At 42.6% G+C, this 23,518-nt stretch overlaps 1 long non-coding RNA gene across 1 annotated transcript; it reads left to right on the plus strand.

The window, feature by feature from the left end:
* The first annotated feature begins 1,288 nt into the window (after window positions 1–1,288).
* Window positions 1,289–17,730, plus strand: LOC138796729 (uncharacterized). Its single transcript, XR_011363805.1, has 3 exons — window positions 1,289–1,324; window positions 17,016–17,222; window positions 17,327–17,730. It is a non-coding gene; the product is annotated as an uncharacterized lncRNA (long non-coding RNA).
* Window positions 17,731–23,518: the final 5,788 nt, after the last annotated feature.

Below are 23,518 nucleotides of genomic sequence, written 5' to 3' on the forward strand. Positions count from 1 at the left end.
AGCAAAACTGTGCAGAATCCATAATAACTTTATATTGGAAAGATGGAAAGCTACGGGTGGGCAGCGTATTAATGCAAAAATAATTTTGGGGGGAATACCCCTTTAACTGAAATTCCCTATGTATACTTCAGATGCCTCAGACCCATGCTTCATGCCTTGTCCCTGATGAAGCTGTGTAAGATGCAGTGATACGCGTGGAGCTCCTATCTCCCACATGTGTTTGTGTAAACCTGACTAAAAACTGATTGCTGTCGCCTATACCACAAATTATATATATTTTTTTACATGATATCTCTATATAGAATAGTACCGCAGATTTCAAACACTCGTGGATCTGTCATAAAATCTCCTTCCATCCATCATTACTTTATTCCAGTTACTGTGTTTTCTTAATTTTTTTTTTTTTTTTTGCAAAAAAAGAAAAAAAAAACCTGAACTAAGAAACGTACCATTAATAATCCGCCTTCAATGTCGTCTTTATATTCTTCATCCGCCTGGACAGTTTAAAAGGAAATCTTTGTTTTCTTTGGCAGAAACCATTATTGCCAATTACTACTCAGAAATGATTTCTCATTTTGTGCCCCACGTAACACAATAGTATCTTTTTCCTTTGCCATAAGTGACATCCGGTGAGCGGGCAACTAGCCAGAAATCTATTTTATTGCACTGAAATTTCCCAAGTAAGTCAGCTCCTGGCTACAAGAATGAAGAAGTCAGCAGTCTCTTACCGTGAGCCTCACGATTCCACCTTTTACACCTCAGTTTCTCACGATTGAAAATATAAAAGAAAAAAATTTCTGATGAGGAACCTCAACCTCCTATTAACCTCTCCAGCACCCTGAGACTTTATCATGTGACTCCATACCGCCATCAACTTATCACCCAGCTAAGGCTGGCGGCATCACCAGCACCATAGGAACTTGGGTAAACATGGTGTGTGATAGTCAAGCTAAGATTTATTAACATATAAAACTGGTAGGAATATATTTTATACAATATGCTTACTACTATTGCTTGTGGTTGTTGAAGGGTTAGTTGACAAAGCTTACCCTTAGTGGTTACTGTGAGGGTTTGCAGTGACTACCCAGTGTACCAGCTTTGTCCTGGTCTGTAGGGCCCAGAGAGGGAGAGGGGCCCAGTGTTCTGATGTTCAACCTGCTCACTGTAGAGCAGGGAGGGCTGAACATAAAAAAAACAGAGTAAAAGCAGGACCTGTGAGTGTCCTGCAGAGTGGGATGAAGGACCTGATCACATGACCCGCAGGTCCTCAAAACTACAGTGTGGAGATCAGGAAGGCAGAGAGGAAAAGGAAGAAGACTGATCTGTAAGTGCTGTGTGTATGTGTGCCTGTCTGTCAGTCAGTAATGTGTGTGTGTGTGTGTGTGTGTGTTTCAGACAGTAATGTGTATGTGTGTGTGTGTGTGTGTGTCAGTCAGTAATGTGTGTGTGTCAGTCAGTAATGTGTATGTGTGTGTGTGTGTGTCAGTCAGTAATGTGTGTGTGTCAGTCAATAATTTGTGTGTGTCAGTAAGTAATGTGTGTGTGTGTCAGTCAGTAGTCTGTGTGTCAGTAAGTATGTGTTTATGTATGTTAGTGGTGTTAAAGTGATTGTACATAGTGGATGGATGGGTGAGGGCTCCGCTGAAGCTCTGTCGCCAAAGAGCCTGCAAAAACCTGGAGCCGGCCCTTACTACCTGCCGAGATGGGAGGAAGGTATACAATATGGAGGCCTAACTACAGTGGTACTTACAGTATAGAAGCCTAACAACAGTGGCACATACAGTATTGAGGCTAAATACTGTATACAGTGGGGATACAGTGTAGGAGGCATCTGTGTTTCTTTGTAAAAAAGACCTACCCCGAAAAAAAAATAATATAAGACCCTGTCTTAGAAACCCAGAAGTCTAAAAAGGCAACATTTTGTCTAGGACCTCTTAGCTGTCTAAAACCTTGTCAACCTCCGGTTGGGTTTAGATATCCCACTATCACCAGTAGCCAAGTGGAGTGATTTTTGTTACCTCAGGGACTTCTGACACCTCAGGAACTCACTCAGAAGACCTACATGTTCTGCAAGGGTCCACCACCTAGACCAACTCTTGCTATTTTATACTCGTTGGAACTGAAAAGTGTTTGAAAACTTTGCCTCCACATTGCTGAGTAAAGTTGCCTGTTGCACTACATACCCCTTTGCCCCCTCCCCCCTATTAAGATTCCAAGATCCCACTCCAGCTACCATGACAGTGAGAGTTGGACACCCATGACTCTGTCGGCTTTCCTTGGACCACTAACATTTCTCGTTTTATCGTTCATTGGCTGATCTCTCGCCTTTTTACATGGGACAACTGTCGAGAAATAGCATCCCTCTGAACACTCATTTCCCGATAATTGGCCAGTATAAAAGGCTACAGATATAAATGAACACTATACCTTTATCCTGACACTCTCTTGACATCTATTTTAAGAGCCCTGTGTAACCTGAGCAGAATATAGTTCACAGCCCGGTGTGTATTTTCAGTAGTCCCGCTGTTTAATATTGTAGTCATGCTCCTCGGCATACATTTATTTTATTACTAAACATGTCCTCAATCATGAAACGTCTGTAACTAAGTACCGGGCCACAGGAAATGATATAAATCACAGCACCAGCAGCCTCACTTAGCAGTAGCGCTAGTACAATACACAAGTCTATAGCGCCAGTGACCCGTATCACCACCACTGGGAAACCACTAAGAGCTTTCCGGGGCTGTACAGTCCGGGCAAAGCAGAAACAGACCCACATGTGTTTTTGTAACAAGAAACCAATTCACAACATTTTGCTACATTAAAGAAACGTTTAAGAAATTTATTGTCCTTCGTCAGGCCTCACGGAAAGAGATGGAGACCTGCAACCGGTTCAAAGAGCTGCAAAATGATATTTTACTTAGCATGTGTGCATAGGATTAGGTTCACATGGATGACTGTAAATTTGGACATTTTTAATATACTTTGTCTTTCACGTCTTTGAGATTTTTAAGGTTCCTGCTCTGTCAGTGAATGGAAACATTCTTTCTTGCTTAAACACCTGCATAGATCTAGTATTCCATACAGCTGATGGTTTGGCCCAGTTGTATCCAGTCCAATTTTCATTAAGAGCAGTAATCTTGGTTCTGTTCTTACAGGGCTACTATGTATAAATGCAGTAGAATTAGTCTGGGGTCAGGGTGGATAAGTACAGTCTAAGGCGAATGTACCAGTTCGCTTAGTGAATTATTTTTTTTTTAACACCTGGTCGGCGGTGGCGCTCAGATCCTGGTGGCGCGGTCCATTTTACAAAAAGCCACCTGGTTCCCGCGATCGTCGCTGGTTCATGTGCACTTAGGCCCGCTCTATGCAGTGGAGGGGGGTCTATCGCCCTCAGTGTAACAATATACCCTTCCCTCTGGTTAACTGGGGGAGCCGGGGGAGCCGCCAGGACACAGAGTGGCCTGAAGTGGGTATGAAGAAACCAACTATGATTGTGGGAATCAGCCGGCGTTTTGAAAAATGGACTGCACCACCAGGGTCAGCATATTCACTTTAATATGCTCAAACAGGGATATTTATCAAGACTAATGTGCTCAAATGCCGGTCTTAAATAAAGCTCGAACCCCATTCGCCCCACCAAGCATTCCTGTGTTCTCTATGGGGAGGGGTAACCGCAGCCACAGAGCTCTGAGTGTGGCTCATCTCTCCAAGCACAAAGTGGTCAGGCATTTCCATCATACTCATCCTCTATCACCACTGATATCTCTTGGTGGTTGTTTGGGGGAGCCCCACGTACCTTATACTGGTGGCCCAACCAACCGCAGCCAATGGCAGTATAAGGCCATGGCAGTATGTGGCAAGTACAGCCAATGGCAGTATAAGGTGTATGAGGCCTGTTTGGCTGTGGCTTACCCCTACCCTCTGTATAGATCACAGATGAATGTTGCACCAAACCGAATGTTAAACTGATAATCTACTATTCACTTATATACTTACCTGACATGCTCTGTCACTACTTCCAGTTCCTGTGTGTCACGGCTGCGGCGGCGTCCCATGCTCCGGGCCGCCGCCGCAACTTCCCTCTGCCTCATGCAGCCGCCGGGGTCCATGTGCAGGGACCCGGCGCTGCTACTAGTTCGGCCCGGGGGGCGCCTTACCTCGCCCCGCTCCTGTCTCTGTCTGTCCTGGCCGGCAAAGGCGTCCCCGCCTCCTAGGGCGCGTCCGCGCCGGCTGCCTCAGATTTAAAGGGCCAGTCCGCCCTTAATTGGTAGTTGCTCTGGTCACTCCCTATATAATCCCAGCATGCCCCACCACAGGTGTTGGAGCCTCTACATGCTTCCCATAGCGTTTGGCCCAGCTCCCTGTTGTTCCTGACCTCAGTCCTTGTTCCTAGCCCCTGTCCACTGTTCCGGACCCTAGTCCCTGTCCGCTTCTTACCCTTTGTTCCTGTGCATTGCCTGCCACCTGCGGTTATGCCCACAGACCTCTGCCTGCATTACCATCTGCCTACTGCTCCTGCCACGCCTCGCCTGCTATCACTAGCAACCAAGCCAGGGGTAGCGACCTGGGGGTCGCCTGCTGCAGCAAGTCCATCCCGCCTTGCGGCGGGCTCTGGTGAAACCCAGCGGCCCCTTGGACTCCGCTCCCTGGTGAGGTTAGTGCCATCGCTAGTGACAGTTCAGTGGATCCACGACTCCAGGCGTTACACTGTGCCACCTGCTCTTCGTCGTTGTCTTAGTTTTGACAACATCCTCTGGCGAGCCACTTCCACTGGCATTGGCACATCAGTGGATGTTGCCAAAGCTAAGACAATGGTGGAGAGCACACAGGTAAAACTATCCGCTGGAAAGTAATTCTGCGCATCTCATCTAGAGTCTGGTAAACTTCCATGCGCAGTGTTTACTATGAACACAATGAGGAGGCTTCCTTTGGATTATCTGGCTGAATATGTATAAAAAGAGAAAAGAATTCATCTCCTTCATTCGTCATAAGTATCCTCTGAAAGACGGAGATGAAAGCAGCAGAGGCAGCCAGTAAGAGCTGTTTGCTTACATCTGGAAATGCCGGCCAGTCTGTCAGTTTGCAGATGGGGCTGATCTAAGGATCAAAGACGCCTTAGGATGTGTAGAATGATTACTTGGCTTAATCAGTTATTTTTTGCTGAAATCTCTACAAAACCCTCTTCCCTCGCATGGGGTGGTCCGCCGCGCAGACTGCGTTACATAAAGTTGTTATAATTTCACATGTCTGTGTATTGGCATGGTTCAATGGACTTTATGCTAGAAGAACCACCAGAGGCAGTATGTTGTTTGAGAAATTTGTACCTATCATTTCAACAAACTTCTGACAAGTCAGACCCCATACAATCAATAGAATTCCGTATACAGGAAGTCCAGTAGACTTCCATTATTAGCGCATGCCACTTTGTGGAAAAGGGTCAGTATATTAACCTAATCCCTGTTTGCTCGCAGGCGTAAATCGTGATCCAAATCTACACCTGCTGGAAGCTGATCCAGTGTGTGGGAGAAGTGGTCAGTATCCACTGAATCCAGTCTGTGCGTGCTGTGAAGCCAGGGTGCATTCAAATCAGTCTGCGGGTGCTGTAAAGCAAGTGTCCATTTCAACCAGTCTGTGGGTGCTGTAAAGCCAGTGTCCATTTCAACCAGTCTTTGGGTGCTGTTAAGCTAGTGTCTATTCAAACCAGTCTGTCTGTGCTGTATTCAACCCATTTAATTGCCAGTGGACCCCCTCCACTCAATTAGGTAACATCCGTGGCTTGTCCCATCTAGTGAAGCACCAGTGGTGGCACTATCCACCATATAAAAAAATGATTTTGCTCCCTCTCAAATAAAAAAAAACAAACAATATAACATAAGCTTGCTAAAACAATATATCCCTTTTCAGGGTATGGCCAGTGTCAGCAGCCAAGGTGGCACACAAGGTGGTGCTAGTGGAATACAGGTTCGTGGGAGTGATGAACCCAATTGGTTTGGAGGAAGGTTTCAACTCCCTGTTACACCTAGTGGGCAGGTGAATACCAGCCAGGCTGGGATTGTAGACTGGATTCTTTAAAGTTCCAGCTCAATGGCAGACAGTAGCCAATCCCATAGACAGCAGCCATCTGAAGGGTCGTCCTGCAGTAGTGCCACCACCCTCCCACGGATGTTTTCTCTGCCCCGTCTGCTGTGGTTTCTCACACCCAATACTTGCCAGAGCCATCAGCAAGAGAGCTCCTGCCGAGCCTAACAGAGTCTCAGCCGCTCTACTTTTGAAGGATGTTCTGAAGGAATGTACTGACAGTCAGAAATTGCAAAGAAGTCAGGAGAGCCAGGGAGGGGCAACTTCTGGCCAAAGTCCAGTCTTGTACTGCATGTCTTTGCGGGATAACAGTTTAGGAGAGGAAACATTTGTCCCGGACTCTTTGTCCACAGATGTTAACCCATCTACAGCTAGTGGGTACGGAGGAAAAAGGGGTAGGTGTACAGCATCACCCAGCAGATGTGGGCATGGCCTAGGTGCTCGACAGGTACCCCAAGGCAGCGGCAACACTCCACAACAACATAGCAGTGCACCTGCTCCGAAGAACCAAACACTGTGATCAGCGATCTGGCATTTCTTCCGTGTCAGTGGCGGCAAAGAACATGCAGCCATCTGTAGCATTTGTGGCCATAAAGTGGGTCAGGTTTGGGTTCAAACGCAGGCACCACTTCTATGTATAAGCATATGGAGCGCCACCATCCCACTGCCTGGAAGAACCAGGACCCACATGCCATTTCTTGCTGGAAAAAACAAACATCTGCAGCTACCCTCACGCAGCCCATCTTTGCAAGCCAAAATTGTGTGTTCTTGGCTGAAAGTAGCTGGTCCCTGACTTCTACATTTGTCTCCTCCGTGGGCACAGTGACCAAACACTGCCACTATTGAGACAGCAGTCACTGTTCAAAGCCATCACCAGAAGCCAGTACCATTCCAATAATAACCTGCTGTCTCTCCTGTTCCAGTTAGTGCACTCAAAGCTATTTAGACACCTGATGGCTTGTGCACAACCAAGATAGAGAACGCCAAGTCGCCATTTTTTTTCCATCTATGCACCCAAAGGCTTTTCCATCTATGCACCCAAACCTGGCGACTCTTTGCAGCTCTCTGTCTCTCATCGGGGCACCTAAGCGTGGACATATGTAGTTCAAGCTATGGCCAAGGGATGTATGTGTTCGTGACTGCCCACTAAATTAATGTCCTTCCTGGAGAGCTGTAGTGGCAACAAGAAACAATGGAGGTCACACCACTATCTGCTCTGAGATTTCAGGGTATCCAGTATCCTGAGATCTCATTATCTGCCTTCACCGCCTTGTCTGGTCATCACACCACTGCACACCCTTTCCCTGTAGCGTACCAATGCTGCCAAGCCCAACGCTGTCAGGCAGTCCTTCACCTGTGCAGCCTGGGCAAAAGCAGCCACCCTGGGCAAGAACTTTTTTGGACCATGGAGGATGACATATGCAAGTGGCTGACCCTGTAGTGGCGGACAATATAAGGAACATTGTGTAAGCACTGAAATGGGGAGGGCATTATGCATAGGTTCCTCCGCTGCTTCTCAGGACTCCTCAGGATGGCAAGGAAACTATGTGCCCACTTCAGACACTCATAGGTGGCATGGAACGGCCTTTGCAAGATGCAGTGCCAATGTGGACTGCAAGAACATCGGCTGACATGGTGGAATTTGTCCCTCTACATATTGGATCAGGTGTCCCAACATAAATTGGCGGTCTCTGATTTCCAGCAAAAGTAAAGTTCTTAGCCCTGATATAAGAACCACTCAGGACAGTCATGTTACTATTTCACAAAATAAAGTTCTGTTCATTGGCAACTGCATGGTTATGATATAGGAACCTATTGTGGGAATAAGGATAAGAGCTCCAGGTGTCCAGACCATCAATAGTGACAAGTGCTAACTCTTATGTAACTATGTAACCACACAGGTTGCATGCCCTACATACTGCTGATGGTGGATGTTGATTGGCATCAGTCTCCATTTAGCAAGAATGTTGTGGTAGATAAAAAAAACAACCATTCAATGGTTTCATCAGAAATCTCACACACAAAGGGATGAAAAAGGAGAATGACGAGGACTGAATGGACCCCAGCTAACCAAACAAGAGCAAAAGACAACAGAGGTCTCCAGATAAACATCTCCCAACCCACCTCTTACTCCACCCCATTTAACCTTAATCACTGTGCAAGGAAAAGCTCTGCAACTTTGTAATTTATGTTGTAAATTTTCTGCTGCCTGAAGTATCTACATGCACCTTAATCATTACCAGCAAAATTGACTATTTATCTCTATACAATAGGTTGGCATAATGATACCACTATACTAGGCACAAATATAACTATATGTATTACCATCTCTGTATTGACATTGACATTATATAAAGACAAAATAATACCAAACTATAGATTTGGCTAACATTACCCCCACCTAGTGTCAATTAATGATTACAGTGCAGTTACATCCAGTTACTCACAGATGCCTGGAGTCATCCTTTTCTTTTTCATCTGGTTTAGACCATCATAATGCTTTCTTCTAGCCATGTCATCTTTTCCCTAACCACAATGTCCCAAATGGTAATAATGTCCCCTTTTGGGAGCTAGGTGCCCACCAGTAGGTACATAGTTGCCCCCCCCCCCCCCTCAATAGGGCAGACAATTGCTTCCTGCAGGTAGATAGTTCATCCCATCAGTATGTAGAGAGTTACCCACTAGTTAGATGCTTGCCCCCTTGTAAAAATAGAATTGTCTTTTACTAAATAAATAGGTGCCCCCCTAGTTACTGTCCCTTAACAAGGTAGATAATTGCCCTTCTTCAGGGAAGTAGCTAGAAATGGCTGGGCCCCATAGCAAACTTTTGATTGCCCCCCCTCCAACCAACCGCTAAGCTGCATGCACTTGTCAGGAGTGCTTTCAGTTGAAGGGACGTTTGCAGATCCCAGGAGGCCTGCTCGGTCTACTGCTATTGCCTTTCTTAGTGTGCACGACACTTTCATACCTCAACTAACATACAGCCAATGTGCTCTTCTCATGCTCAATAGCCAATAAGGAGATCACAGTATCCCCTCATACTAAAGATCAATGATTTGCACAGCAGTGGGTGCTCCCTGTCTTTGTCGCATAGCTTTCATGTACTGTAGCATGTGGGACAACCATTACCACTTTGCACAGAGCCGCATTCCATGTCGATGGGGCAGAACGCTCTCCTACAAGTTTCTTTGATACATGTTTCTCCTTGGAATAAAAAACATAAAAGACTTCCTGTAATAATCCCGGAGATATTGTGTCTGTTTAGTATGTCATCCATGCAGGCGCAGGCCTCATCTAGGGGAGGTATAAGCAGAGGGAAAAGTTAACCCTTCGTTTAATGGCAGATGCAGAAATTGCTTATCTGCTCTTATTGATGTTATGTGCAGTGGGTACAGTGATGATCTTCTTTACCATGTTGCAGTGACACCTCTCAAGTAGTGAGATATGTGAAGAAACAAGTGAACAGTCAGCTCTTGGGTCAGAGCATCTCTAGAAGGGCAGGTCTTGTTGTGTCTTAGTGCCATGGTTGTCTAAGGGCCTTATTACATGGAGCGATAATTGGTCGAACATGGCCGATTCCGGCGATTATCGCTCTGTGTAATAGAAACAGCGATCAGCCGATGAAATGATCATTGACCGATCCTTGGTTTAGGTTGGGATCTAAAATCGTTGGGCACCGACGGCCGATGATTGCCCAAACACCTGATGCCTTACCTCTTCCCGCTCCCCGTCTTCTCTCCTGTGCTCTGCAGCTGCTGCGGAGCGGGATGAGGTAAGGTATCAGAGGTTTGGGCAAGGGCTACATGGACGTCGCTAATGATGTCCATGCAGCCCTTACTGCCCGAATATTGGGCCATCTAAAAGGTCCAGTAAACCAGCCGTCCGCGTCTACGTCACCTCTTGCCACCGCCCTGCGATGTCTCTCACTTCCGGGTCCATGGGAGAGAAAAGGCTGCCAGTGCGCTTGCGCACCGGCAGCCTTTTTATTGGCTGGAGTGCATCACATGGCTTCCAGCAAGCTCAGCCAATCGGGGGTCCGAAAGTGGGGAAGGGGGCCAGACTGGTTATTTAAACACACTAAAAAGTTATGTAACTTTATATATAAGTTAAATAAGCCAAAAAAGTTTTTCGTGGGAGTTGTCCTTTAACCCCTTCTACGCCAGGAATTAATGGTCGTGATCATTAATTCCGACAGTAGATAGCAATAAACAATCGCCGTTCACAGCTGAACGGCTGTTATTTTTACAGCGTGTGAGCATAGCCCTGGGCCATGTTCACACACAGTATTTCCATCATTCTTTTGGTTGCTCTTTTTTCAACTAAAACCAGGAAATGGACTGAAAACACAGAAAATGTACAAATCTTGTCAGTCCCACTCCTGATATTGGTTGAAAAAATACTGACCAAACTACTATAAAATACTACAAATACCATAAAATACTATACATGTGTGAACATAGCCTTAATGTGATTTTTGCATGTTTTTGTGACATTACTGTTTTTTATTACACTTTTTAACCAAATACCTAATATTGAGAAATATTGGGCTAATTTTTTTTCTGGCAGCAAGTGTTCAATTTCTTAGCGGCATCCCCACAGGAGAGATAAGGTATTACACGATGCCTATATGTAATGCATGGACATGTTAGGTCCTCCAGAGGTGAACGTCCTCTTTGCAGCCACTATCTGTATATTGATGTTGGTCCTTGGTTTACTTTTATTAGGCCCTTAAAAATCTTAAGGTAAAAAAAAGCCGGGAAAAAAATCGAATAGTACACAATGGCAGGTTGCTTTCTTTCTATGTCCTGTATTAAATGGGACAAAGCGACCGTGACAACAACAGCAGCCATGCATCAAGGGACAGGATGTCTGCTGAGGACTCTCAGGAACAATAGTACAAGGGCTGAAAATACCAACAGGGCTCCTGAAAAGATGCAGCAGACAATGAAAAGAGCCCATTGTATCAGGATGTAATGCCCGGCATTAGTATTCAAACATTCAGATGTATTGCATGGAGAAAATGGACGCTTCAATTGTGCAAGAAGAATGTATTTAACCTTGAATGAAAGATCCATCAATTCAAATAGGTCAACTTAAAACCAGTGCGGCGTATCGCATGATGGGGAATGTGCTGCGTCGGCTCGCCTCTGTCAGGTCACCATTGTCAGCTCGAACAAAGTTAGTTTTGTCTCCTCTCCTGGGGACCTGACGGTCTGAGAAAGGGTCATGACACAGGGCTGTCACAAAGGCAAGGCTGCGCTTTACCAGTCCCATTAAACCCTATTATCTCCCCGTGACCTATTTTATGGAAGGAGAAGAGTTGCTGGTGGCTCAACTCCAGGGAGATTAAATTTAGGATTAAAGTATGCCATTGTGGAAGTAACGTATACCTGGGGGACAGAGACTTAAAGGGATAGTCCCATCTTGGCTTGTTATCCTATATGAGATAGCCTCACCCCGACTGATTCCAAGAACAGGGATGTAATCGGCCCCCCCCAAGGAAGGGAGTGCTCACAATGGAAATGTTGTAACCAAAAGTTACAAAGGTTTGCTATGGGGCCCAGCCGCTTCTAGTTACGCCCCTGGATGGCCTCAGATGGTCCCAGCTACCCAATGCTTCATGGTGATGTCTCGACATGCAGAAAATGTCCACTCAGCCAATCATAGTTGTGGACAGTGATTGGAAGCTGAGGATCCCTTCTTTTACTCTAACCTCCTTTAAAGGGGCTCTACAGGCTTTTGGAAGTAATTGGCCGTCAGTATTGGATCGTCCAATTTGGCACCTACCCATCAGCCTATGCATCGCTTACATGTGCTCGCACTATTTTTGTACTAGTGATAATAATCATACAGAGTACAGGAGCTTGGTACACACAGTCACTTGCTGTGGGAGTCAGTGGTGGTAAACCTCTTCTCTGCTATCACTGTTGATCCAGCAAAATAGTTTTTCTTTCACATCAACTGCTGTCAGAAAGTTACATAGATTTGTAATTTACTTCTAATTAAAAATCTCATATCATCCAGTACTTATCAGCTGCTTTTTGTCCTGCGGAAAGTGGTGTATTCTTTCCAGTCTGAGGCAGTGCTCTCTGCTGCCACCTCTGTCCATGTCAGGAACTGTGCAGAACAGTAGCAAATCTCCATAAAAAACAACAACTTTCCTGCTCTGGACAGTTCCTGACATGGACAGAGGTGGCAGCAGAGAGCACTGTGTCAGACTGGAAAGAATACACCACTTCCTGCGGGACATAAAGCAGCTGATAAGTACTGGAAGACTTGAGTTTTTAACTAGAAGTAAATTACAAGTCTGTATAACTTTCTGGCAACAGTTCATTGGAAACCAAGTACTCCCGAGTACTCCTTTAGGCTATGTTCACACGTTTTTTCAGCTCCGTTTAAAATGACGTCCATCATTTTGAATCTAAAATAGCGGATGTCATTTAGCTGTCTGGCCAATGACTGGTATTGGTACATTATTTTAGTTTGGGGTTACTAATTGCCCTTTCGGTGTGGCCTAATTGAAAAGTCCATTGAATTGAACAGTAAAGGCGGAGAAAGAAAGGTGACAAAAGGAAAACTGCGTGTGAACAAATAATAAAAAATGTCCGCTGTTTGCAAAAGACGTCATGTTCATTATTTTGACGTCCATTGTAAAAAGTCCGTTATTCAATACATTGTGTGCATTGGACGTCCGTCTTTCCATTGACTTTAATGCATTTAATGCAATGAGTTAAATCGCAACCGTTTAAAAAACGTTTTTTTTTTTAATTTTCAATTTTTGACATTGTGTGAACATAGCCTTAAAGGGGTTATCCAGCGCTACAAAAACATGGCCATTTTCCCCCTACTGTTGTCTCCAGTTTGGGTGGGGTTTTGAAACTCAGTTCCATTGAAGTAAATGGAACTTAATTGCAAACCGCACCTGAACTGGAGACAACAGTAGGGGGAAAAGTGGCCATGTTTTTGTAGTGCTGGATAACCCCTTTAAGGTGCTTAATGGTGTCCTCTGCAGTTTTTTATTCTCAAAAAAGGAACTGAAAGTATAAATGAAAAAAAAACATTTTAGCTTCATGTTGGATCCACTTGACTATGACTACCCCCCACACACACGCACACAAAAGAAACATCTAAAACTGAATGAAAAATCACATCTGAACACTGTGCGTGTGAAACCCCCCCCCCTCCCCATATTTTTCATGCATCTGTAGCATGTATTTTTTTTGCATCTTTTTAGCTAGTATAGGGCACCATGGAAGCTATGTAGAGGAGCAGGGACCCCTGTCAATGACAGGAGTCCTTGTTCCTGTACAGTAAGCAGCCATGTGTTCTCTATCACTGCTTACTGTCAGCCCAAAAGGAGGTAAGTGGTGACGCTGTGCACAGGAAACGATTTGGCTAAACACTGACAATCGTATATTTTTGGGGAGAAAAGACATAATTGCTGCAAGGAATAACTGTATCTGAGCCAGGCCGGTCAGTGCCGGGGGGGGGGGGGGGGGGGGGGTGTATGATGATGCGAACCACCAGCCGGCAGGGCATGAAGAGACGGCCCTGTTTGCTTCTGTTATCGGACGTTGCTTCTGTGGTTTGAACAAAAATGTAACTAATTGAAATAAATAAATAACAAAGACCCAAAAGATACTAAATCCGATCCGAAAACACTCACAGATAATTGTAAGGTTATGAGTGGTCCCGTCCTGTGTAGGCAGTCTGTGGCAGGTAGAGACGGCTGCGGGTGATGACACATTTAGGAGGATGACATCAGGACTTATGGAATCTCAGTGGAACTTCTTCACTTCGCTTACAGAAAAAACACAAAGATTGGCCACTAGAGGGCACCACCAGCCACTCGTATGGAACTGTAATGGTAGCTGCAAGTGTGGACGGTCCCTAGAAATTCATACATATAATTGATGTCTTTTTAACGTCAGTTTTGAGGCATATTTCCCCCACTTTTATGTACATGCCGCTTACTTACTTTATAAAATAATGATAAATTAACATATGTATTAAGTTTAACGACAAGTACTCCTGCTAATATAAAACTTCTGTATTGTTCATTACCAAGATCTCTGTTTGTCTACAGTAATCCCTTCCCATGGTATCAGTTTTCCCTTTTATTTCGATTAGTTTTTTTTTTCCTCCTTGCCTTTCAAGATTTTTATTGTTTATTTATTATTCATTTTATATAGAATGAATGCTTTGTTATGCTTTGTTATGGCAACCCCTAATTTTACCATAAATTGCATTAAAAGGGTTCTCCAGGATTAGAAAATACACAGCTACTTTCTTGCAAAAACAGCTCCACCCCTTTCCTCAGGTTGTATGTGGTATTACAACCTGATTATTTTTGTTTTTCTTTGTATTTTCTCTCAAAAACAATAAAAAAGGCTAACGAATAAACTATAATACATGATATAATAAATACAGCTCATCTTGCAGATAACAAACCCAGCTACATTGGATAATGAAAAGTTATGGGCCTTGAAATGTAACAATTGAAACACAAAAAGATTGCTGGCTCCCTAGACTGGGTCACTAGATTGATGTTCATTGTTTTTTTCCCTTCAAAATAAATTATTTTGACTCAAAAACAAACAAAAATATTGAGTTTAACTGAACTCAATAGTAAAATGGCTGTTTTATAATTTATAATTAAATAATATTTTTTTTTTTAGGTTGAAAATACCACGAAAAAAAAAAAAATAGGATGGGACGATAGCCTTATCTACCTAAGGTCCCACCTTGCCGTATCCTGTTCCTGGCCATTCTCAGCTGTATCTAGTGAGTGTGTATATGTAAAATTTTAGGGGACATTTATCAAACTGGTGTAAAGTAGAATTGTCCCAGTTGCCCCTAGCAACCAGATTCCACCTTTCATTCCTCACAGACTCTTTAAAAAATGAAAAGTGGAATCTGATTGGTTGCTAGGGGCAACTAAGACAATTCTACTTTACACCAGTTTGATAAATCTCCCCCAAATAGTTTGTGCTCATATGTGAATCTTTGTATATTCCCACACAGACCCTATCATATACTATCGTATAGGTGCAATTTGGGCCAAAATAACCAAGAATTTTTCTTCCTCTTTTTCATCACTGTTATTTAAAGAGCCATATTTTTTTCTCTAGTAATTTAGCAATATAAGGACTTGTTATTTGTATAATGGATTATATTTGTCAGTGGCATCATGTTGTGCTACATATAATTTATATGTACATATATATGTGGGGTGGGAGTGCAAAAGAAAAGAACAACAATGAAATGGTTTGTGCAGAGTTTTTTTTATTTGCAGATTTTACTCATATTTTAGTAGTTTTAAACAATAAAAACTCAAAAAGGGGGTGTTTTTTGTTACCACATTCAGAGACCTGTGATTTATTTTAATTTTTCACAAATGTAATTTTTTTTGTACCATTTTGAGAACATATAATCCATTGGCTAAAGATTGGTTATCAATTTGGAAAAAAGGGGGGAAAAAACATTTTTTGTTACACAAAAAAAAAATTTCAACAACTATTAATGTAATAAAAAAAATTGATCTTTATTCTATGATTATGTTTGTGGTAGTATTGAGTATGTATAGTTTTATGGTGAACTATTTAAAATATAAAAAGGTTCTGTGTAAACGCAGCGTTAGGGTACACAATAAAATGTTCTGTGAAATAAAAAGATTGTGATGTTGAAATGCGAAACATTCAATTCTGCAACTTTAAGGGTTTTGCTTTTAAGTCATTAACAATGTAGTAAAACTGACATGTTATCTCTATTGTATACAATTGCAGCGATGTTTATTTCATATAGTCTTTCTTATGTTTTTCTATTTCTAGTTTTTTTCAAACTTTTTTTAAATAGCTTAGCATCACCATTTTCAAAAATTTAGTTCAGCAGATTCGCCAAACTTTAGCATAAGTTTCAGGGTTGTCCAAACTGAACCTAAAATGAACCACACTAAAACAAATAAAAGATTGTTTTAGTGTGGATCAAAAAATTCACTCATCTATACTTACCTGTCTGTGCTGCTCCCCTGGTGTCCGGTGTACTCCGCAACTGCCAGAATCCTGCTTAGCCACTCACTAACAGCACCGCAGCCAATGATTGGCTAAGCAGGCTGTCATTCTTGTCTCACTGGCTGATTGATACGGGACAGCGTCGCAGCCAGTGATTGGTTGAGCAGACTGTCACTCTTGTTTCGTCTGGCAGAGTGGAGGGTGCCTGCCTAACCTATTTGATTTTTTCATGTTATTTCTTATATATTTTGTCCCTTGAAGGGATGTTTCAACAAAATATATAAAAATTTGATCAAAAAATGCAATAGATTTCTGCAAGACATATCAGAACTCCGGCAGTATGTCAGCAATGAAATACTGCAGTAGAATATATAACTGATGTCCCTCAGTTATTGAAGGTGTATGGACACCTTTACCCAGGCACCACAAGGAGCTCGATCGAGAACCCCGATGCTCAATTGAGCACTATGCTTGACCAAGCATACTCGCTCATCACTAATCCCCAGTTGAATAATGTTGTGTAATTTAGCCAGCAGTCACAAGTTGCTCAATTGTAGAAACCATACTGTTACAAGCTTTATAGCTTACCATATCAGTTGAGGACATAAAAAATTTGGGGCTTGAACCGTTGTATTAAGCCCAATCAAATTATTAGGACTATTATTTCATGACACAAAGGTTTGGACACCATATTAGCAAAAGAAATCTCAAATGTATCCTGCTTCTCTTAATCCCAACATGTATTTCACCATGGCTTCTTCAGGGGGTACCTTTTAAATAAATTTCTGCAAGGATGTGAGTCTTATTATTATACAAAAGTATTATCGGTTGAGGACCTACAAACATGCCAGCCATGATCCAATAATGTTCATGAATACTACTGAACGGCCATCTATCTCATAATTCTATTTTGCTATCCATTAGGCCCCTGGAGATCATTCTGCCATGCTATTTACTAGGCTACACCCACGTGGAACCACTGATGCTGTTTATGGATCACGAGTTGAGTTTTATTTATATCTATGGAGTTTCTATCAAGAGAAGGATTCCCCAGGAGTTTTATATTAAGATCAGATATGTATTCAGAGCCCATGACTTAAAGGGACCTCTGTGAAGAGTGATAGAATTACTGTGAGTCACTTTATATTTATTTTTTTTCCTTCTCTCGATGCTTTAGATATCTAGACGGTCCCATCTGTTCTGCTCTGACTCACTTGTCATAATTGGTCCCCCAGAATGAAGAGTTCTCATCACATCACTGGATGAGCCGTATGTGACACTACAGGCATTACATCAAGTGGAAAACTAGGGCTGGGCTCCACCATGGAATATGTAAGCCTCGTGCTGAGTACTGGAATGACACAGCCTCTATTTCATCCTTGGAATAGACCATGAGAAGTGATTTCACTCCATGGGTCCTCCCAGCTGCCAAGAGGACACTGATATTCTGCTCCCAACTAGAGATGACATAATATTATCATCTATTCTAATCTTGAAGGTCCACCAAAAAAAAAACATATAATGTTAGATATATGCGAAATAAATTCACTTTAAAGGGAGATCCATCAATTGCGGCTTTTAGCTCCGTTACTCCTTGAGCACACAGTTGTATTCAGTGAGTTTATTGTATAAGCCTTGTTGTTCGGTGTCTGCACTACACAAAACACAGGGGTGGCCCCAGTTGGAACCATGCTCTGTGTAGTGGTGTCCCAGCCTTACTGCAGCCTCTGCTTTCATTTACTTCAATAGGAGCTGAGGCTGCAGTAACACTGGGCCACCACTACATGGATAACAAGGCCAACTGCTTCCGACCCTTTGCTCTGTGTTGTCCGGGCATAGTATTTAACTGGAAACCCAGCCCCCCCCCCCCTTTTTTTTAATATAAAACCCATTTTTCAAATGCCAGAGGTCGGACTTTCTTTAAGGGGTGTTCTGGAGGGGGAAATGATTTTCAAATCATCTGGTTCCAAAGTGTTATACAGAGTTGTAAACTACTATTTAAAAAAAAAAGTCTTGCAATATTTATCAGCTGCTGTATGTCCTGCAAAAAGTAGTGTATTAGTTCCATTCTAGTGCTCCCTGCTGCCACCTCTGTCCATGTCAGAAAGTGTAAGGAGCAGGAGAGGAGTGCTCTGGGGGGTTGTTTCTGCTTTGGATAGTTCTTCACACCAACAAAAGTGGCAGCAGAGAGCGCTGTGTCAGATGGGAAATAACTACACGACACAGTGCAGACTTTAAAGTGTCAGAAAAGTTGTTTTTTTTTACTTGTTGACCCTGTAAAGTCATATCTTAGCTTCCAGGACTTCTGGAAGATTAGCTACTGGATTGATGCAGTTGTGTAGGTAGAAATGAACGATCTTGGTTTGTACTCTATAAACTTGAGAGGGTGACTTCCACCCTGATAGCACAGTTTACACTGACTTACACACTTCTGCAGAAATCACGGTCACCTACTACCTTGTGCTAATCTGCTCCTTGCCCTTTTACACTATACACAGATAGTATATTTCATTACTCAACCTTTATACTGCGGATATGAGGCTTTCACCTGTTTATTGTTCTACGGTAGAGGTGTCCTCGGCAGGTGTAAATAATTCACATGACATTTAGCCTCTTGCTTTTGCTTCTTCTATGTCAAACATTTCCTTGTCTCACTCTGTGAATTGTAATCTTATACACGTGTGGTTGTACAATGTCATTTAAATAAGTTAACCTTAAAGGGGTACTCCAGATATTTTTCAAATCAACTGGTGCTAGACAATTATACAGAACTGAAAAAATACTTCTATTTAAAAATCTCAAGTCTTCCAGTACTTATCAGCTGCTGTATATTCTGCAGGAAGTGGAGTATTCTTTCCAGTCTGACACAATACTCTCTGCTGCCACCTCTGTCCATGTCAGGAACTGTCTAGAGCAGTAGTAAACCCCATGGAAAACCTCTCCTGATCCGAACAGTTCCAAACACGGACAGAGGTGGCAGCAGAGAGCGCCGTGTCAGACTGAAAAGAATACACCACTTCCTGCAAGGCATACAGCAGCTGATAAGTACTGAGTTCTTTTTAAATATAAGGAATGTGCAAATCTGTATAATTTTCTGACACTAATTGCTTTGAAAACATTTTTTGCCCAGTCCTTTCAGCTCTGGCTATAGCCTTCTTGTTGTTTTTTTCTAGGGAAACATTAGGGAGAATTAGTTAGGGCCATTTCTTTCATTTGTCATATTTTCTGGCTGTCATCATTAAAATTTTCTACAGTGCTGTGGAATATGTTGGCACTATATAAATAAAGATATTCCAGTCACCCAGTGGTGAATAGGTAATCTCATTCTTGTTGCCTGCCAGTATGTGCCCTGTGGGTTTTTCTTGCTCCTGTCTTCTGCTCATTCTTTTTTTCCTACTGGTAAGTCCTGGGGGTATCTGAATACTGGAAGTCACAGTTAGGACCCAGTGAAGGCAACTGCTAGAGGTGAAGCCCAGTCACCATCCAGAATCTACATCACACATTGTGCACCAGTGTGCTGAATTTGCTGCATTTTCTCCCTGATTGTGTAAATTTTAGACAGGATTGGTAAATGGACTCCTGAACACGGGCATGCTGTTTACGGGCATTCAAATTGGATACATTGCCAGTGTTTCCAATACCCTGTAAGACTGGAGTCAAGATATAAGGAGGGCAACCACCATATAGCTTGTAGGAATGGAGAGCTACTCCCCATATACCATACATATACCATAAATACATAGTTGGTACAGTTGAAAAAAAAAAAACACACGTCCATCAAGTTCAACCAAGGAGGGGATGGATGAAGGGAAAATGGGGTGGATAAATTCTGTAGACTTAGCATAGATAAGAGCATCATGTAAATGCTCATATTTAAAGTGCTCCCTTTAAAGTCTTGATCTGTTAGGCTAGGCTCACCTTTTTGTCTGGGCTCCATTCAGAACTATTGCTGGAGAGCGTTCAATAATGGAAGTTAACTGATGCAGATGTATACCCAAGAGATCCCATTGACTCCCATGCAGATGTATACCCAAGAGATCCCATTGACTCCCATGCAGATGTATACCCAAGAGATCCCATTGACTCCCATGCAGATGAATACCCAAGAGATCCCATTGACTCCAATGCAGATGAATACCCAAGAGATCCCATTGACTCCCATGCAGATGAATACCCAAGAGATCCCATTGACTCCCATGCAGATGAATACCCAAGAGATCCCATTGACTCCCATGCAGATGAATACCCGACAGATCCCATTGACTCCCATGAAGATGAATACCCAAGAGATCCCATTGACTCCCATGCAGATGAATACCCAAGAGATCCCATTGACTACCATGCAGATGAATACCCAAGAGATCCCATTGACTCCCATGCAGATGTATACCCAAGAGATCCCATTGACTCCCATGCAGATGAATACCCAAGAGATCCCATTGACTCCAATGCAGATGAATACCCAAGAGATCCCATTGACTCCCATGCAGATGAATACCCAAGAGATCCCATTGACTCCCATGCAGATGAATACCCAAGAGATCCCATTGACTCCCATGCAGATGAATACCCGACAGATCCCATTGACTCCCATGAAGATGAATACCCAAGAGATCCCATTGACTCCCATGCAGATGAATACCCAAGAGATCCCATTGACTACCATGCAGATGAATACCCGACAGATCCCATTGACTCCCATGCAGATGAATACCCGACAGATCCCATTGACTCCCATGCAGATGAATACCCGACAGATCCCATTGACTACCATGCAGATGAATACCCGACAGATCCCACTGACTACCATGCAGATGAATACCCGTGAGATCCCATTGCCTATTGGGTTTCCATCTGGTGTCCATTTATTTTGTCCGGTTTGAGCAGGAAAAAAATTACTGCTCAGATCGTGCAAAATAAACTGAACTTCCAAAAAAGCAATGACAATGGGAGCATGAACGTAGTCTTGCAATGAATATTATTATTATTATTATTATTATTATTATTATTATTATTATTATTATTATTATTATTATTACCTGTTGGATAATCTATAAGCTCTCTGGACATGACTGTTTTGCTAAATCTATGCATCCTTCATAAATTGATAATTTAGGCCTCGTTCACACATTCAGTAATTTTTCAGGGCCATATATTATGTCCCTAATCTTTGCCCAGAATGTGCCAAAAAGTTATTATTGAATTTGGGAAGGTTTTTCATATATTTTGTGGATGTTAAGCAGATCCCATAGACTTCTATGGCTAATCTGTTCCGGAATTATGGCACATACTAGGACATGTCGTATGTCTTTGGGGCATGGATTGCACATCCCTTAAACTACGGACAGTCTGAATAGACCAATAGAAATCAATGGGCCCCTAAATTTGTCCGTCATTGCGGATCCACAATTAGAGACAAGTTTACGGAACGTTTGAATAAGGCCTAAGTGTGACCAGTTGGACAAAGTTATTGGTAACACTGAATTGTTAATTTGTTCATAAAGTATTATAGGGGAATAGCAGATAAATCCAGAACATCTAACTTTCTTGCTCAATTCAATCTCCAAAATGGGATGAACTAAATAGAATTATTAGATCTATTAGATCTCAGCCGTGCATCGCTATTACACATAGTGATATACTGTACAGTCGTCAGCCGATGGTTTTGGTGTCGGATCTGAAGACGCAATCAGCCAATGATCATTGTCATCAGCTGACTGCTGTCACTATTACACGGAGTGATAATCTGCTGAACCGGCCTGTTTCGACCGATTATCGATCCGTGTAATAGATCCTTAGATCCAGTCTCACTGAGGATTGTAAGTTGCTCCCAATCGATGGACAAATCGTTTTGTAGTCACTAGTAGTATTAAATCTACTGCTAAGGAACAACTGAAAAGCTTCCAATAGAATGTTAGGAGATAGGAAGACAAAAACTTAAAAAAAAAAAAAAAAAATAAACTTTTTGTAAATTTGAATTTTTCAGCCTTGACCATCATCAAAGACCATTTTAGATCGGTAGAAGGATTTCCCGAAGAGAGATGTCTGCAAGTTGACATGAAAACCAAACATTTTTTTTATTTTTTATCATGGAATCAGTAGTTAAACAGCGGTTTGCCCCAAAAGGGAGACAGAAAATTCCAGGAGTGTGTCCGCCTTTGTCCCATCGCTTTAGACGTCAATCTGTTTTCAGCCTATTATTCAAAGGAAGATTTAAATGGATCCTTGAAATGTTTGCATTGACCTCTGGGGTTTCTCTGGTAGAGGGGCAGCTGTTTTAAGTCTTAGGGCTTCTGACAAACCTTTGTGTGGACCAATGCCTGATCCTAGAACAAGATTAGAACAAATAGGAAATCTACGAATGTCTCTGTGCCGCTGACATTGATTAAGAAGTCCGGTTCAATATGGGGCAGTGCAAGTTACAGGGACAAATATTTGCCTTAGCCGCTCCATGGTCAGCAAATAGCATCTTCCTCCATTGAAGCTGAATAGATAACAAAGCAGTGACTACACAGGAGACGGTAAGGTAACACACTTGTATGTATTTACCCCATTACACAAAGTATTCGACTAAAGCATTTATCCTGACATTTTGCCCTTAAAGTTTTTTTTTTCTTAGACTACTTAGACTATAATCAACTGGTGTCAGAAAGTGCCAGAGATTTGTAATTTACTTCTATTAAAAAAAATCTTTCAGTACTTATCAGCTGCTGTGTGTCTTAAAAACATAGATATGCAGGACATACAGCAGCTGATAAGTACTGGAAGATTTTTTTTTTTTTTTTTTTTTAATACAAGTAAATTACAAATCTCTGGCACTTTTGGACACCAGTTGATTTGAAAGAAAACATTAATGATCAACCTGAGTGCAGATGTTTACCCTAAAGCAGGGATGGGGAACCTTCGGCCCTCCAGCTGTTGCAAAACTACAATTCCCATCATGCCTGGACAGCCAAAGCTTCGCTTTGGCTGTCCAGGCATGATGGGAATTGTAGTTTTGCAACAGCTGGAGGGCCGAAGGTTCCCCATCCCAGCCCTAAAGTATCAGGATGGGACAATTTAGTTTTTTTCTATGAATGTTTGGGTGGGGGGACTCAGCTGACCACTGGTTCCCATATCTGGTTTGGTGTTTGATACATCTACAATAGATAGTATTTGAATAGAGAAGTAAGGGTAATTCAATGGGCTGGTGATAATACATGTAGTCAGTAGTATGATTACTAGACAAACCCTGACTTATTTGTCAATATTTAGTATGTATTTTGATATTAACCCCCTCCCGCCGCTGCCCTGTGCCTGATGCTGCAGCGACGTTAATTTACGCTGCAGGATGACACAGGCATACCGAATAAGACGTCACTGAATGAAGATCGGAGACGGGTGTCGGCACGTGACAGGTGAGTATAACGCACCACACTTCCGGGTAC

This window comes from Dendropsophus ebraccatus, chromosome 7 (genome assembly GCF_027789765.1).
Source record: "Dendropsophus ebraccatus isolate aDenEbr1 chromosome 7, aDenEbr1.pat, whole genome shotgun sequence".
Lineage (NCBI taxonomy): Eukaryota > Metazoa > Chordata > Amphibia > Anura > Hylidae > Dendropsophus > Dendropsophus ebraccatus.